At 42.8% G+C, this 16,215-nt stretch overlaps 1 protein-coding gene across 3 annotated transcripts in view; it reads right to left on the reverse strand.

The window, feature by feature from the left end:
• Positions 1-16,215, reverse strand: part of thsd7ba (thrombospondin, type I, domain containing 7Ba) — a 364,279-nt gene that overhangs the window by 300,000 nt on the left and 48,064 nt on the right. The gene's annotated exons all lie outside the window — the stretch shown is intronic.

Genomic DNA, 16,215 nt, shown 5'->3' on the forward strand with positions numbered 1-16,215 from the left:
TTCTCTCTCTCTCTCAGTCTCTCTCTCTCTCTCTCTCTCTCTCTCTCTCTCTCTCTCTCGTCCTCTCTAACAGGACGTTATTTCGGTCTCTAATGGAATCAAGCCTCTTATCTGTCTTATGATCGCTTGATCAAGTAATGCGCCTCCCGCTGGGATGCGGTTGAGTCTGCGCGGCTCTCAGCTGCTGAGGTTGTGTCAAGGTGAGATGTAATCTGCTCACTGCCTGGCTTGTTGGGCCAAGTGTAATTACACTCAAGGGTGTGTGTTCTTTTTAAGATCAGCTAAAAGAGCAGGACACGGCTCTGAACCCAGCTTCAGGCTGTGAGGAGCGCTGACTGTTGGCTGGGCTTGTTTGGGCTGCTCGAGGGCGACTCGGACTGACCGCATCCCGTAATTCCTGGTTCCTTGTGAAACTTGACCTCTCTGCGGGCTCACGCAGGTGCTTTGTTATGACTACTGATTGGATAATCACTGGTTGAAAAGATTTGTGGTGAAATCTAGGTAGATTTGCATAATTTGCATAATTTGCACAGCTATCTTCTGTCTTGCAGTAATTGGTCAATTATTGAGATAACAGTAAAAACTGGATACTTAACAGTAAAAAAGGACACTTACAGGTTCAGCTAACTGGCTAACCACCAAGAATGTGCCTTCTGACATGCACTACATCCACATCCACTATTTGGACAAAAGTATTGGGACACCTACACATTCATGTTTTTTTCTGGCTTTTAAAAAGAGTTTCTCCTGCTTTTGTTGAAGTAACTGTCTCTACTGTCCAGAAAAGAACACTTTCTACTGGATTTTGGAGGAGCATTGCTGTGAGGATTTAATTGCATCCAGCTACAAGAGTGTTGTAGTACTGGATGGAGCTCCACCACCATCCATCATTCCAGAGAACACAGTTCTTCCACTGCTCCACAGCTCCTCAATGCTGCTGGGGGGCTTTATACCCTTCTAGCCCATGCCTGGCATTAGGCAGCATGGTGCCAATAGGGACTAGATAAGCTGTGTGTGTGCATTTGCACAGCTGTTTCAGCAATTAGTGCAACTTAAAGTAGCTGAATGCATTCATTAGGAGTGTCCATAAACATTTGGACATATTGTGTATTTGCCTTTGAGCAGATGCTCCTATGCATAGCAACTTACAAAAGTGCATTGCTGTCCACTCAGAGAATATCCCCAGCTCCGGTATAAAGGCTAGAGTCTAAAAATACCCCACAGCTGAGACCCTAACTGAGAGTCCGTGCTGACTGGGGTGCAGTTACAGATTTTAAGGCCCAAGGCAAAACACAAGAACATCCCTCAACCTCAACCATTTACTTCTGTTTTCTTTAGGGTTTTATTTTTAACACTTCTCAGCCCTTTTGACCACAGCGGTGGATCATCTAACAGTGAATGATGTTGATTAGGAAGGTCACTTACATTTCGAGGGTCATCTTTGTCCTTCCTCAGGTCACTATTACCATCAGGACAATCAGAAGTGGTGCCAGTCAGAGTCACATATACTAACATTGGCTCCAGGATCATCCATTTCTCCAACCTCTGTCATTCTCAGAACATCACACTGCCCACCCCAGAGTTCAGACCTCAACATCATTGAAAAATGTTTGTTTTTTGGTATCTCCTAGATGATGAAGTTCAAATGTGATTCAAAGCTACATGAAAGTGGAACCCTAACAACCTTCTGCGAGACCTAATCCAAGTCATCTCAAACACTTTCATAGACACAGAGAAAACGGGAGCCCTAACAACCCCCTGCAAGACCCAGTAGACCACCAATGCTGCTCTTGTGACTCTGAATCCAGACTTCAACATTATTGAAAGTGTTTGGGAGGACTTTGGTGGTGAGGAACCTCAACTTTGGAGCTTACATCTGTCTTCCTCAGACTGATCAGACTGATGATCAGCGGTCAGAGCTCCGGTCTATTGATCACAGGGTTGTGGGTTCAATACCCGGTAGCTCGGCAAGCTGCCACTGCACTGTTGGGCCTTTGAGCTAGGCCCTACACCCTCTCTACTCCCCGGGTGCTAGAGTTGGCTGCCGACCACTCTGGGAGTGTGTGTGTGTGTGTGTGTGCTCACTGCCCTAGTTCACTAGTGTGTGTGTGTGTGTGTGTGTGTGTGTGTGTGTGTGTGTGTTCACTACCACTACTAGATGGGTAAAATGCAGTGGACACATTTCTCTGTATGTAGTCCAGTGACAGATACGTGCACCTTTACCTTGTTACAGCGCAATAAACCCCCCGGAAACACGAGCAGGATGCGTCAGGAGCCGCTCAGGCTCCTTATATACTTTAATACAGAAGAAATAAGAGGCTTCCTGGCTCAGTGTGGAGCAGCACAGGCAGAGCGTTAGCAGCTGAGTAATGCAGTTAGTCTTCACAACCTGCTCAATTCTGCTCTCATCAGCTGCAGATAAAGTTTGTGTGCATCACTTTTAAATTACAGTGCCAGAGGCTCTGGTTCTCACTCTGTTCTCCTCTCAATTCTGATTTTGACATACTTCTCTTTAATAAACGCATACACACACACACACACACACACACTTGCTTGGCAGCAGCAGCGGCGGCAGCAGTAGAGCCCACGGCCTGGTTGCCATTTCTCCATTTATCATATTGATGACAAAAGGCTTTCTCTTTAGCGCAGTGCTGCATTTTTCTCATTCAGGTTGAGAGAGAGAGCTTCATAAGGCGCTGCCGTGGCAGCTCAGTGTCGAGTCCCGCAAAGAGAGACTTCATCTGCACACACTTGTACAGTACCGTCACATTTACCGCGGGCGAAAAGAGCTTTAAGCCGACATCGTAATCCAAAGTTTCAGCTCTGTTGAGACAGCTGAGTGTTCACTCTACTACTACTAATAATAATAAAAAGAATAATAAAGTAATAAAAAGTATTGGGACACCTGCTCATAGATTATTTCTTCTGCAATCACGGGCATTAAAAAATCCTATTTGATTGTATTCAGCAACAGGAGCATTAGAGAGGTCAAGATGTTGTCAGGATGATGATGACCCCACCCCCAACTCCCCAACGCATCCCAAAAGTACTGGATGGAGCTCCACCACATCATTCCAGAGAACACAGTTCTTCCACTGCTTCACAGCTCCTCAATGCTGGGGGGCTTTATACCCCTCTAGCCCACGCCTGGCATTATTAGGCAGCATGGAGCCAACAGGGTCATGATGTTGATCTGCTCCAGGGAGTCCTATTCTATTGGCAGTACTTCTTCTCTACAGGAACTAACTGTTGCACATCTGTGCCAACAACAGGTGCAACTTAAAGTAGCTGTAGGATGCATTTGTAATGTCACGCATTATACATAATGTCTTGACGCTCTTCTCCAGAGCAACCTACAAGGTTACCCGTGTCACAGAGGTGGGCCAATGCAGTGTTAGGAGTCTTGCCCAAGGACTCTTATTGGTGTAGCCCTGCATAGTCACAACCAACCACTAAACACACTTAAACACAAAAGCAAGAAGGAAAAAAATAATAGCCTAAACTGGATTTTAATCAAATAAAAAGAATGCACAAAAATCTTAATAATACAAACCAGGGCAACAATAGAGGGCGCTCTCCTAAAGCCTCGTATGGGCGGTACTTCAGCAGTAGTTCTGTCTCTGTTGGAACTGCACTGTTATAGAATTTATAAGTGAGTCATTTCTTTAGTTTTGCAGTCGTGCAATTTCAGTTTCAGTTTATCTGTTAATTTTCCCATGACTCTTTTGTGGTCAAGGACTTATTTATTTATTTATTTATTTATTTATTTATTTATTCTTTTGCATGCCCTGTTGTACCTGTTGACCTGTTAACAATTACTGGTTTCTTGAAATTGAAATTATTTATATATATATATATATATATATATATATATATATATATATATATATATAATATCCTAATATCATTATACAGGTTTTAGCTCATTTTCCCTTCTCAAAAGCTTTGAGTTTAATGCTTACTTTTGTACCATTTGAGGACTTGAGGACCAGGTTGAGGAACAGGTTGTTCATTGGGATTAGAGAGCGTAAATGACTATAAAAACTGGAAACAATTGGGGTGGACGAACCAAAAGCTCATAATAATGAAAGAAAAAAGTGGTTTAGTAGTAAAAGGGCAATCCAGAAGAGTAGCGTTCAAGCCAGGCCAAGCTAAAATCTTATTAAGTAGTAAGCAAGACATGGGTGAAGACCAACGGAAGATAAGAAACCAAATGAGGGTCAAAACCAGAAGACAGTCCAAAATCAGCAAAATGGTCAAACTGAAAGGTAAAAAGGGTCAATGAGAAAACCGCTTGGTCTGCAGTAACTACTCAATCTCGATATTTTGCAAAGTGTGCTACAAGCAGATCAGTCTTATTAATGAAAGCAAATGGAAACTGGTGAACAGGATTGCCAATATGCACAAGGTACTCATGAGGGTGCCCTTGGGATTCTGGGACATGGAGTCCTGTAGTATGACAGTGTCGGTAAGAGATGCATAAAACATTACAATACAAAATGTATTGGGTTGGTTCTGATTTAAGATCTTTAATCTTTGTAGAGGGGGTTGTAATCCAGGCTAACGGTTCTCAAACGAGCCCTCTGATTCTCTAAACGTCTATGTTTTGCTATAAGGTAATTCCCCACACCAGGTACAGAACTGTGCAAAAATCTGAGAGTTTTTTCATTCTGCTCTTCATTTATTGAACTTCCAGTGAAAACAGCCATAAGGCAAGTTTTTCAGAAGTCGGGGGTCACTTTCAAGTCAAAAGAGAAACTTTTAAAACTGAAGTTGAAAAATAATAAAAGGATAAAAAGGATAAAGGATAAAGGTGCACGTATTCGTCACTGTACAGTGTGGACTATACAGCAAAATGTGTCCTCCGCATTTAACCCATCTGGTAGTGAACACACACTCACACACACACACACACGTGTTAGGGGCAGTGAGTACACACACACACACCCAGAGCGGTGGGCAGCCAACTCCAGCGCCCGGGGAGCAGAGAGGGTAAAGGGCCTTGCTCAAGGGCCCAACAGTGGCAGCTTGCCGAGCCCGGGAATCGAACCCACAACCCTGTTATCGATATCCCGGCGCTCTAACCGCTGAGCCACCACTGCCCCTCTAAATAGGAACCTGTACAACCCCCAGCAAGACCTGGCAGACCACCAACACTGCATCAGATAATCCATCAGATAAACAGTATTTTTTATCTTTGAGAGAAAATAAACAATTGCACTCCGCTCTCGCATCAGCTCTAAAAACATCCAGATGTGTTTTTTTTTTCTATCCTCCCCCTGTGAGAAGAGGACTGGAAGCTGTGGGTCTGAAAGAAACCTCTCGCTGTAGACCAGACCTCTTCAGTTTCCTCCAGTTTTCAAGACGGTCCTCCCCACACTCTGGCTTTATCTGGAGTTTCTCTGAAGGAAAGAGCTCCACTGTTCAGAGTGAGAAAGCTCTACCTGTGTTAACGGTCTTTCTGTAGGGTTCTCTCTAGGACAAATTGGACATGCTAAATGTCCATGCTAAATCCTAAGATAAGATAGTCCTTTATTAGTCCCGCAGTGGGGAAATTCTCCCTAAATGGGCATTTGCATTAAGTTCCAAAGCTTTGTGAAGTGGGGTTGATCAAGAAGCTCTTACTGAGCAAAGTAAACACACATATCAAACAAACACGCTGCTGCTAGTCTCAGAACCATGGACTGATGTCCTCAGAGTCCAGACCTTAACATCGTTAAAAGTGTTTGGGAAGACTTGGATGGTGAGAAGCAGAAAACACCTGGATTTCTAAGACTGAACTTTGGAGATTTGTGAAAGAATGGCCGACAAAGTGTCAATAACTTTTGAGTTATTTAAGTTCTTTAAGCCTGTAAAACACATCTTCAAAATGGCCCTAGCTTAAAGAACCTTTGTAGAACTTTTTTTTTAAGAGTGCTGAGTGATAGCGCTCTATAACTGTCATGCTGTCTTTCTTAGGGTTAGGAGAAAGATACTGTAGCTTAGCCCAACACTACCTCCCAACCTAAAGCATCAGGATGGAACCTAGAATTCCATTTTTATGGGTTATGGATTAGTTTATGGGTTGATTTAGCATTCTGTTGATTTAGCGTTCTGTAGATGTGCGCTAAAGTAATGTTTGCTACATAGCTAATGCTAATATTGTGATCATGCATGCTACCAGCTTTATAACAAGTACTCACAATTTCAAGGGAAGCACACACTATGCTTTTGTTGGAGTAACTGTCTCTACTGCCCAGAGAAGAAGACTTTCTACTAGATTCTGGAGGAGGAGCATTGCTGTGAGGATTTGACTGCATTGAGTTTTAAGAGCATTAGTGATGTCATAGTGGGGACGGTGGATGATCACCACTCACCTCATCCTTAACCCCTCAACCCCTCAATCCCATCCAAAAGTACTGGATGGAGCTCCACCACCATCAGTCCAGAGAACACAGTTCTTCCACTGCTCCACAGCTCCTCAATGCTGGGGGGCTTTATACCCCTCTAGCCCACGCCTGGCATTATTAGGCAGCATGGAGCCAATAGGGTCATGATGTTGATCTGCTCCAGAAAGTCCTATTCTATTGGTGCTTTAGCTGGCACTAGCTAGTAAGTTAATCTGCTGAACCTAGCAAATGGAACAGCGAATCGGCTGGTTTAGCTGCAGGCACCGGCCTCCTATAAAGCTCTACTGTTAATATTTTGCAGATTATTACAGCATGAACTGCAATTCTCAAACAAGCATGTGCAGTAATGCCCTTGATTTACTGGGCAGCAGCTCACGTCACAAACTTTGTTTCTAAAACCAGTTTGCCGAGTAATGTAATTACAGCAAATCGCTGCTTCTGCTACCTACTGGCCAACGTCATGCTAAAGAGTCAGCATCTCCTCTGACAAGTGCTGCTAATGCAGTTCTCCCAACCCAAATCTAATCAGCCATCTGGCCGAGCTCGGTGAAGCATCCTGCTGCCTCTACATGTAGCCGAGACCTGGGGTCAGCACATCCCCTCTCTAGAAACAAGGCCCTCTTAGCTTAAGGTGTTTAAGATTAAGTTAATGTAAAGCAGTGCTAAAAAGGTTTATATATAACCCTTGAATAAACAGGTGTCCCATTACTTTTGTCCATAGTGTGTGCTTTCCTTGAAATTGTGAGTAAGCACTTGTTGTAAAGCTGGTAGCCTGCATGATGAAAATATTAGCATTAGCTAGGTAGCAAACATTACTTTAGCGCACATCTACAGAAAGTGAAAATGCTAAATCAACCCATAAACTAATCCATAACAATGGAATTCTAGGTTCCATCCTGATGCTTTAGGTCCTAACCCTAAGAAGAACAGCATGACCGTTATAGATAGCTATCACTCAGCACTCTTAAAAACAAAGGTTCTACAAAGGGTTCTTTAAGTTAGAGTCAGAAACCACTTAAGCAAGTCTCACCGCCAAACACCTCAGGGGTATAAGCTTCCAGTGCTTGTCAGAAACCTTAGCCGTAACTTCAGACGGCAACATGCCCTGCCTGATTGACCACATTTGGGTTAAGAGCGAAAAAACTGAACTACGGGGGTGAACTACTGCCTTAAGGAACGCTAGAGTCCCCCCTGTGTCCTAGGGGGAGCTTTTATTGAGTTACCTCCGTGGGGGTACAACAGCTGTGCTCCTGCCTGCAGTGGCGTGGAGCTGCTAATTGTGGGCTAATAGGCCCCGGCAGCCAGTAAGGTCACGGAGACAGAGCATGACGGAGCGAGGACCTGTCCGATTCAATAACGGATGCAGGAGTCACTGAGATTTCCGTAACGGCGGGTGTGAAAACAAACAGCAATGCTTCCAGATCTGAAAATTCCCCAAGGAGCAGGCTGACAGCCTCTGAGCAGGAAGGTGTTGAAGTTTATACCTGCTGTTCTGACTTTTTCATTCGAGTTTAGCAGAGGAGTGACGACAAAAGATGTGCTGTGGAAAATGTTTGAGGTGTTTCTTGTAAGAATTGCTGAGGTTATTTGAGTTTAAGCTGTTTCACAAGCTAAAATAAATAAAAAAGACTGCACAGATAACTTGGAATATTGTGAAGAGACCTTATTTTTCCACCTTAAGGTCTGAGAAAGACCATGCAGAGGATTCTCTTGCAAGATAAGATAAGATAAGATCATCTTTTATTAGTCCCACAGTGGGGAAATTCTCAATTTTTTTTTAATATATATATTTTTAAGATAAGATAATTATCAAGTCCGGAAGTATTATGTTCACAAAATGTACTGTTCAAATATAAATATATAGTTATGCAAGTAATTACATTTACAATTGATTCATGTTCTTTGAGACTCATGGCTTTCTTTGGATCATTGTCCTGCTGCCTAACCCAACTGCCCTTGAGCTTTAGGTCAAAAACCTCAGGAGAATGGACCGAATTAATGGTTCCATCAGCAAAGCAGTCCAGAACATCACCTCTACCACCACCATGTTTGACTATTGGTATGATGTTCTTACAGTAGATCGTGGTGTTAGCATTTTGCAAGATGTAATGGGTCGTGTTTTCCAAAAAGTATTATCCCCAAAAGTTTTGGGGGTTCATCTAGGTGTTTTTGGAAAATGCGATACAAGCATTTGTGTTCTTTTTGGTCAGCAGTGGTTTGCAACTCTACTATGGGAGCCATTTTTGTCCAAAGAATTTCTAATTGTAGAATCACATACACTAACCTCAACAATGGCCAGTAAAGCCTGAAGCTCTTTAAATAATTATCTGGGTTCTTTTGTGATCTCATGGGTGAGTCGTCGATGTGCTTTTGGTGACATTTTGGTGGGCTGTCCACTCCTGGAAAGGTTCATCACTGGAAAGTTTTCCCCATTTGTGAATATTTTCTCTTACTTGATGAAGTCCCAGAGCCATAGCAATGGATTTGCAACTCTTTCCAGTCTGGTAAATTTCTTTGATTCTTTCCTTGTTTCACATCTGGATTTGAATCTCTGTAGAACGAGTGTGGCTGGTGAAATTGAACCTAATGTTGTTTGAATTTGGTTATTTGGAACTGGTAATGGACTGATAAGTTAAAGGAGCAGTATACAACTTCAATCCAGTATACCTTTAGCAAAATTCAGCAAATGGTAGCTCTTCAGTCTGTTTCTGAGCTAAAAATGGGAATGGGAAACAAAGTGTTTCAGGTCGAGAAACACAACACTATTCTTCAGCACAAATGCCTGCTGGATAAAGGAAGGGGGGTGGGCAAGGGTGAAGACATGTGTAAACACTGGTGAGGTGTTTGGATGGATTAGAGACCCCTAAATGTTGAAAGGCATAATGAAGAATGGGGATGTTTTGCCCACGCTATGATTTACATTCACAGCCGATGTAAAACTGCAACACTACGCTACACTACACTATGACTCACACTCATATCCTATCTAGAACCTCCAAAATTGATTAGAGGAACTTTTATAACTAAGGAATTTGGTCCCACAAACTGGAATAGCTTACACTACTGCTTACACTCACAGCTTATCTAGAACCACAAGAAGTACTAGTGATCTTTATTTCGCTAACACTACGACTCACACTCATATCCTATCTAGAACCTCCAAAATTGATTAGAGGAACTTTTTTTACTCAGGAAATTGGTCCCACACACTGGAATAGCTCACACTACTGCTTACACTCACAGTCATCTAGAACCGCAAGAAGTACTAGTGATCTTTATTTCACTAAGACTCACAGTCATATCCTATCTAGAACCTCCAAAATTGATTAGAGGAACTTTTTTTTTACTCAGGAAATTGGTCCCACACACTGAAATAGCTCACACTACTGCTGACACTCACAGCCTGTCTAGAACCTCTAGACATTGATGTTTATTCTGATAACTATCTCTCAAACTCACAGACTGTCTAGAACCTGCTCAGACCAACATGTATGAATTTGGGGGGCGGAGCTTCCTAAGGAGCACTAAAGGGAGAGGTGTGTTTGTTTTGCTGTTAAATTTGTTCTCCAGAATCACATACAGCTCCTTTAAAAGCTGCATTGTGTGTTTACTCTTGTTGCCGTTATCTTATATTACATTTGTTGGACGATCTGAAACATTTAAATGTGACAAATTTGCAAAAATAGAAGAAATTAAAAAGTGTCAAATATGTTTTTACAGCCATAAATTACAACAACAGATCTTCTGGTAAAGTAAACAAAGATTAAAGAATAGAAAATCAGCAAAAAGTGCCTAATTTTACATCAGCCTTCACAACAACAGCCCTCCCATGGCTACTGTCAACACATTATGGCTCCTTAGGGTACAACAGACACCCCATGGCTACTGTCAACACATTATGGCTCCTTAGGGTACAACAGACACCCCATGCTTATCAAAATCATAGTGCAGGACTAAGGTCCATGCTCCCAGATCATCCTGTCTAGACCCTTGCAACAGTCTTTGACATTTAAAGCTTGTAAAAGACGTTCCGGATGTTGTATCTGAAGCTGTAACAGATATTAGCATATATATGAGCTTGTCTGTAGCGGGTTTACAGTAAAGACTCAGTAAAGAGTTCTGCACAGAGCCGCCGCCGCAGCAGTCAACTGAAACCTGCTCACACTATCCCTCACACTCACGGCCTATCGAGAACATCCAGAAGGACTAGAGTGCTGTTTATTGTGCCCACACTACTGTTTACTTCCACAGCCTATCTAGAACCTCCAAAAAGACTACATTGATGTTTATTCTGCTCATGATACTGCTTACCCTCACAGCCTGTCTAGAACCTCCAGAAGGACTAGAGTGATTTATTCTACTCATACAACCACTCACAATCACAGCTTATGTAGAACCGCCAGAAGTACTAGAGTGCTGTTTACTCTGCTTCACACTTCAACTCACTCATAGTCTATGTAGAACCTCCAAAAAGACTAGAGTGCTGTTTGTTGTGCCCACACTGCTATTTATACTTACAGCCTATCTAGAACCGCAAGAAGTACTATGTGATCTTTATTTTGTCTATGACTCACACTCATATCTTATCTAGAACCTCCAAAATGTATTAGAGGAACTTAGGAACTCGGAATTTGTGATATGCCACACACTGGCATATCTCACACCACTGCTTACACTCATAGCCTATCTAGAACATCCAGAAGGACTACATTGATGTTTATTCTGATCACTTTCTCTCAAACTCACAGACTGTCTAGAACCTCCAGAAGGGCTACAGTGATTTACTCTGCTCACACAACCAGCTTATGTAGAACCGCTGAAAGTAAGAGAGAGCTGTTTACTCTGCTTCACACTTCAACTCACAACTCGTAGCTTATCTAGAACCTACAAAATGATTAGAGGGACTTTTTGGAACTCATCTAGAACCAGAAGGACTATAGTGATTTTTTTTTTGACACCCACTGTCTAATTATGTTAGAGGTCAATCTGGCGGCCTTCAGTTCTACCACTGAAGTCCCAAAGTTCCAAATACCATAGAACAAAAAATCCTGAGTGGACAGTTTCCATTTGGGGCTTCAGAACATTCAAAAGTTCCTGAATGAAATGAAGTTAAAGTGCAGGCGTGTGTTTTTATTTATTTTTTTATTTTCTCAGTCATTACATCTGAGAACGTCAAGAGGTTCCTATCGGTTCCTCACCGCTGGCTACTGCTCTCCTACTGTGCATTCCAATGATCTCCTCCTGCACACACACAGATCTCTACACGCTCTGTCTCAGTCATCAGTCTTTAGCTGAACTCCTGCACCTGCACTCCCCTGCCTGAGCAACTCGGACTGCTCTCTGCTGGGGGGCCGAACTCTGAAACACATCCCCACACATTTAAAACTGACCACTGGTCCTCTTTTCACAATAATGTAATGTCCTAATGTTTGTGGACACCTCGTCTAATGAATGCATTCAGCTGCTTGAAGCTGCACCCATTGCTGCACACAAACACATACACACACACATCGCTTTGCTGTGGTGCTGGCCATCGCTGGCGTCTGCGGGCCGGTCTGCAGGAGTATATATACATACCACACCTAAAAAAGGTTAGGCTTAGGGTTCAGGGTTAGGGTTAGAACCTTTTGTAGCACCTTTATATATATATATACCATACCATGTTGTTGTTGTGACAGGTCTGAGTCTGTACATCTGTCTCTCTCTGATAAACACAAATATAGGATGTGTTTTTCTTTCTGCAGTAACTAACTGCAGTAAACAGACCAAAAGTTTACAGTCTGCCGTTTCTCCAGTTGCTCTTATAAAGTGAAAAAAGTTTCTGCAACAAAGTAAAGAAAGTGAGTCAGACGAGGCTGCTTTCAGAGCCGGCTGCCCCTTTGTGAAACAGGCTGAAAATTGCAGGTTTCTGTCACACACCTGTGTGAGCGGATAATGATGTGTTTGGTGGGGTCGTGCCATGTCGTTTTGCCGAGAGTCGTTGCCCTACTCTAAATTGGGCTGCTGTCTACCGCGGCCAGTTCAAAGCATGGCCAATTAGGCTCCAGAGTCCAGCAGTGGCCCGTCCAATCAGCACAATAACACCTGGCTTTCAGAAAGATTCGCAAACCACAGCAGCTCTCTCACTGATGTCTCTGATTCCTTTGTGTTCGCCGCTACCAGGACTGCAGGAAGCAGGAGAACAGGTTAGTTTTTAGCCCCGAAGGGTCAAGCCCACTTTTAACTCAATGACATTCAGCACCAGTCAAGCGCTGCTGATTGAATGGGGCCCTGTACAAGAGTTTAGTCCTTTAAAGACATTCTAATTAGTGAACTCCGTGAGCACCTGAGCCTGAGGTCAGCGTGCCCAATGCATAGTGCGGGCTTGAGGCGTATAAGCCCCCAGCATGGGGCTGTGGGGTTCTCTGGAGTGATGATAGAGCTCCATCCAACACTGGAGCTGGAGCAATCACTCAGCTTCAGAACCTGGCTGATGCTGAATGTACGTACACACTCGACCACGCCCATTATGCGTACACACTCGACCACACCCATTCATGCATACACACTCGGCCACGCCCATGTGTACACACTCAACCACAGCCATACATACATACACACTCAACTACGCCCATATATGAGTACACACTCAACCACGGCCATACATACATACACACTCAACTACGCCCATATATGAGTACACACTCAACCACGGCCATACATACATACATACACACTCAACTATGCCCATACATGTGTACACACTCAACCACGCCTATGAGTATACACTGGACCACGGCCAAATACATAGGCACATAACCACGCCCATACATGCGTACGCACTCAACTACGCCTATACATGCGTTCGCACTTGACCACACCCATATATACATACACACTCAACTACGCCCATACATACATACACACTCAACCACGCCCATACATACATACACACTCAACCACGCCCATACATACATACATGCATACACACTCGACCATGCCCATACATACGTACACACTTAATCACGGCCACACATGCATACACACTCAACTACGCTCATACATGTGTACACACTCAACCACGCCCATACATACATACACACTTAACCACGCCCATATATAAGTACACACTCAACCACGCCCATACATACATACACACTTAACCACGCCCATATATAAGTACACACTCGACCACGCCCATACATACATACACACTTAACCACGCCCATATATAAGTACACACTCGACCACGCTCATAAATACATACACACTCAACTACGCCCATATATACATATTTGATTGGATCAGGAAACCCACACGCTCACGGAGAGAACATAAAAACCCCACCCAGACAGACACTTGAACCCAGACCCCAGTGCTGAGAGGCAAACATGCTAACCACCAAAGCCATAATTAATAAACTATTTAAAAAACTGCTAAATTTGAGCTTTTTTAAAGCTTCTTATGGCTTTGTTTGTGTTTACCCACCATTTCAAAAAATCCTGATCATATTTCCTGTTTGGATGGGGATATAAATAAGATGCAGGCCGTTGTTTCTCAGCAAGGGATCGATATTTGTCTTTTCGTTTGACTTAGCACAATCACGTTCTCTCTAAACGCTGGAAACTTCTGCCAGAGAGGTGAAGGACATGTATTTATGGAGCTTGTCTAAATAAAGCTGTTTATCTTGATCCAGTTGCTGCCTGATGCTCAGAGAGAGAGAGTGAAGAACACCATGTTGTTGTGTTTGAGCTTCAGGCAGAGCCGAGCTCAGGACAGGACGAGCTTCTGTCTGACGTCTCTGAGTTCTGACCTGCAGTAATACACACTCGTTCACGAGAGGAGCTGTCACTCGCTACTGCTCTCCTCTGATTTGCAGATGTTTCTCTTTTAAATCCTTCTCTCTCTCAAATCTCTTCTTCAAACATGATTCCTTTGGAACTCAAACGTGTTCATCAATAGCTTCAAGAACCCTATAAGTGTAGTACACTCTATACCAGGCGTGGGCAACGAGAGCTGGAGTCTAGCTCAGTTAGCTGAGGTCTCTGCACCTGGAAATTAGCAGGTGGCTTCAATTGTGCTTGAGCAGGTAAAGACTCAAACACTGTCCAGGACCAGAATTGTCCACCCCTGATCTAAACTAAAAAGGTTCCATATGGTACTCAGAACTAACTCTCTCTTTACCGTCTCCCAGTAAACGGTCACCCAGCCCGACCTGCTGGAAGATTGCCCGCTGAGGTCCCCTCTACCTGCGTCAGACCAGCTGCCACCTACCAGTCCAACCAGCAGGCCCCCCACCCACCACCCCCCTTGCCAGACCAGCGGCACACCCTCCTACCACTGCTACCTGTTTAATGACCATGTTAAAATATAAATGGACTCATAACTGTCTGCCACTGTTAGTATCACCACTATTACCCATCATTCCTCTGACCATCACTGCTATGACTATATTAAGTTCTACTACACCATGATTATTATATTATAATTATGATCAGAGCAGTTCAACAGTTTAGATGGTTTGGTGACTTTTATCAATAATTAATAAATAGTTCTGATCAGAGGCGGACGGGTCAGGTCCCCCTTGTGAGTCTTGGTTCCTCCCAAGGTTTCTTCCTCCAGCTCTGAGGGAGGTTCTCCTGCACTGTCGCTGTTGGGGCTCACTGGGGGTCTTTGATCCTTCATGTCTTCTTACATTATTTCTTTTTTTGTTTTTTTATTAAGTACTAATTATGTAAAGCTGCTTTGTGACAACAACAGTTGTAAAAAGCTATACAAATAAGTCTGACTTGACTTAACTTGACTACGAGAATATTGTTTTGTGAAGGTAGTCGTTTTTCTGTGTCTTACTGCATCCTGACATGTTGGCAAAGATGTGCTGAATCAGCTTTTAGGAGGAAATCCCTTTCACACTTCAATCTGAAGTCCAACAGTCCCTCATCTCAACTCAAATGTATAGAATGAACATGCACCCTTAATATCCTCGCTTGAAGCTTTCACCTCTCCTGCCGTCCATGGTGATAAAATGAGCCCCCAAATATCGATTCATAGAGAGGTCCACTGTTCAGGACCACCACAGCGAGCTCGAGGACCTCCCCCTTGATTTCTTTTTTCATATTTGCTTTTAATGTCTCTAACGGACGTGATGTTTTAGTCCTCAGGCGTTCACCGCTGCTTCTCAAAGCTAGCCGCCTTCACCAGCCTCCTTAAAATGCACTGTGAATCACCAACCTGCTGAAACACCTCAGACAGCTACTGGGACGGAAAATCGCATAATCAAGCGTTAGCCCTGATCTGTGCAGAATAAAACTTTGAAACGGTTTGAAAGTATTAATATCTGAAGAAGATATTTCCTTCTGGTGGTGGTGTACACTCGGGCCAACACTTTGAAAAGTGAATGCTCCTGAAAATTATTATTATAATAAAAATTATTTATTTTATATATACAATAAAATATAAAATAAATAAATCATCTAAATAAAGATGATATTAATGATTCTCTGAGCGCTACCATAAAAGAAGCAGTTTTGAATTCATAAAGAATGAATTTTTGTAAAAAAAAATTAAAAAGATATGCACTGTTCATAATGTGTATCAGTTTCAGTTTTGACTCATAGAGTCTGTTTACAACTGGCATTAACAGCGTTTTCCAGAATCAGAAATACTTTATTGATCCCAGGATGGAAACTACAGTTGTTAAAGTTGCAACTGTTTGTGTAAGAATAAACACTCTATTTATAAACACTCTCTAAATAAAATCTATAGAATAAACACTACAAAAATAAACACTCTCTAAATAAACACTATAAAATAAATACTCTCTAAATAAACATTATAAAATAAACAT

The sequence above is a fragment of the Salminus brasiliensis genome, chromosome 8 (assembly GCF_030463535.1).
Source record: "Salminus brasiliensis chromosome 8, fSalBra1.hap2, whole genome shotgun sequence".
In the NCBI taxonomy this organism is placed as follows: Eukaryota; Metazoa; Chordata; class Actinopteri; order Characiformes; family Bryconidae; genus Salminus; species Salminus brasiliensis.